Source organism: Triticum aestivum, chromosome 7D (genome assembly GCF_018294505.1).
Source record: "Triticum aestivum cultivar Chinese Spring chromosome 7D, IWGSC CS RefSeq v2.1, whole genome shotgun sequence".
Taxonomy (NCBI): domain Eukaryota; kingdom Viridiplantae; phylum Streptophyta; class Magnoliopsida; order Poales; family Poaceae; genus Triticum; species Triticum aestivum.
This window is the reverse complement of record NC_057814.1, coordinates 521,061,599-521,064,276: the sequence shown is the minus strand read 5'-3', so window position 1 is coordinate 521,064,276 and position 2,678 is coordinate 521,061,599.

Genomic DNA, 2,678 nt, shown 5'->3' with positions numbered 1-2,678 from the left:
GCCATGGGCAGCCCGGCCCGGACGGTCCGACCCGACCTGGCCCGAAAATCCCGGGCCGGGCTGAGCCCGACCATGCCATCAGGCCGGGCTCGGGCCCGAAAATCAAGCCCGACGGGTAGATCGGGCCGGGCTCGGGCCTATAAAAAATTGATTTTTAGCTGTGGTCGGGCCGAGCCGAGCGGGCCATGTTGGGCTTTTCCAGGTTCGGGCCGGGCTCAGGCCTGATTTAGTAGGCCCGGTGGTTGGGCCGGGCCAGGCTCGGGCCTGGGTTTTCAGCACCGGGCTTTTTTTGGCCCGGCCCGAGATATGGCCAGGTATACTCGCATCGATCGTTCCCGCTAAAGAGAAAACAAGGATGGCTACTTGTACACGGAAGGGAAAGGGTCTGCCTCGATTGCTTGCTTGCTGCGAGAGGCTACTGTAGCTGTGCGACGCTGGCTCGGAGAAGCACTAGCACTAGCTTAGCTGGTGCGGTGCCACGGGATAAGGTTTGGTGGCAGAGTGCAAGCACTGCGTGAACTCAACAACATACACTAATTAAGTTCTAAGCTTCTACTGCATATTGTATACTAAGCTTCTACTGCATATTGTATCCTGAATGCATGTGAAATCAGCACTGGGATAATTTGGTATTTATCTAAATCTGGTAGTAGTAGTACTTCATTTTAGGAGGAAATATTGAAATCTGGGGATTCCTTATTTTAGTTGGTTAGTTGCATGAGTCACATGTCTCTAGAGGTGTTAGATATTTTTGGACGATTAATTGTTGGAAAATCTATACTTTAGAAGTCATAAAAATACATATAATATTTCATGTTTTCATTTACCTTTGTGTTATACCTTTCCGCTAATTCATATTTATTTTGCAAACTAGATTTCAACATCCATTCTTGGTGGCTATGGCAGCTAACAATGTCGGGACATTTTTTAGCTTTGACTTTTGATATGTGTTTTTATTCTTCTTCAATCCTTTGTAGTATGACGACGAGGCTGATACTGTTCGTCGTACGCTGAAGGCTGAAAATTTTTAGGTACCCACTACTGTCTCGCAGATCAATGGAGGAAGGAGTACATTGGGAAGCTAGATACAGGTTCTGTCACAGTTAGGTTTCATTAACCATCTTATTCGGTGTGGTTTCAGTATATGCTACCAAATAAGCAAAATTGATATGAATTTTAAAATAAGGCTAGCCTTTTCTTTTTCTTCCACTGCTTGTGGATTTGTTTATTTGTACATATGACTTTTTTTTCTGTTTTAATTAATAAAATGCTGTGGGGCCAAGCCCTGCAGTTTCCGTGGTCATTTTTTTTAAAAATAAGGCAACAATCTTAATTTTTTCCTAAATTTTGATGATGAAATATCGTCGTAGCCATTTTGTTTGCAAACAAGCTGAAGCATAGAACTCAACCTCAATGACCACCCATGGCTGCCTAATTATCATACAAACGAAAGGATTTCCTCCCATATGATCTTTCTCAGTTTACGCAATTACTTGTATTTTTCCTATCAAATCTACTATGAATCAAGCGAACCAGCAGTCCGACAAGTGAACGGCCGCTGAAAATCTGAACTGCCAAGTTTTTAAAACTATGCAAAACACAACATGGTGCATGGTGGGCTGGGCCTAATATGTGAAACGAGATGTGTGCAATCTGCCTTCTTTTCATTTTACCGATTTTCTTGGTTTATAGCCAAACCACCAGTTTTATATCGTTTCTAAATCCTATGCCACCATATACCAAAACTAACAGAAAATTTAGGATCGGTTTGGTTTTCCTCATCTTGGCTTTTTGGTTCGTAAATCCACATATATTCCCTGAACAACACATACCCTCCCGCAACAACATCAATTATATATGGCAACGGCCACAGCGGAAACAATGCTCCCCTTTACATCCTTCCTTGCAAAAATAGGTGATATCCTTGGCATAATAGGTGAAGAGTTAATGCTTATATATATAAAGTGAACATTTTTTTATTTCTGGATAATATGATAAACGAGACATATCCATGGTAGGCATGTAAATAATTCACCATTCAGGTACATCAGTTTGCACCGAACAGAACTACATACTGCATTGCCATCCATGATATCATCTTTATTATTCTATCAGGTCGACATGCCCGCCTATCTTATCTATATACGCAGTAGGTGAAGTTGCACCCCTGATTCATGCACTGTCCTGTCCAAGTGCAGCTGGTCGCATCTTTCGGGCACCCAAGCTGAGCGAACGCTACACGGCTGTCGAAGCTACACTCCGCGCGGTCGCACGGACAAGGCGGCTCCGGCTTGCCCTTGCACCCGACGATATGGCTTGAACAATCATCCCTCGCCTTAGCTGTAGCAAATTAGCGGAGTAAATAGCATAAAACTACTAGTTTACAGGCTATGGTTCCAAAAAACTACCTTTTTTTAATTTTTCTCAGATAACTATCAAATGGGCGGTCGGCCGTTTCAAAAAACCCCAAATGACCGTTGCTTAAAATTTAAACATGTTTAGGACAGGTCGGGCCCGTACCTAAACAAACCGTCTGTTTGACCATAAGGTTGACCGTTAATTTACAAGTGGGGCCCATATGTCAGTGTCTCTATCTCATATGTCCTCACTTTTTACAAAATAGCCCCTATAAACATTCTGAAAAAGCAATCGGGTCCCTGCTCCAGATCACAGCACCA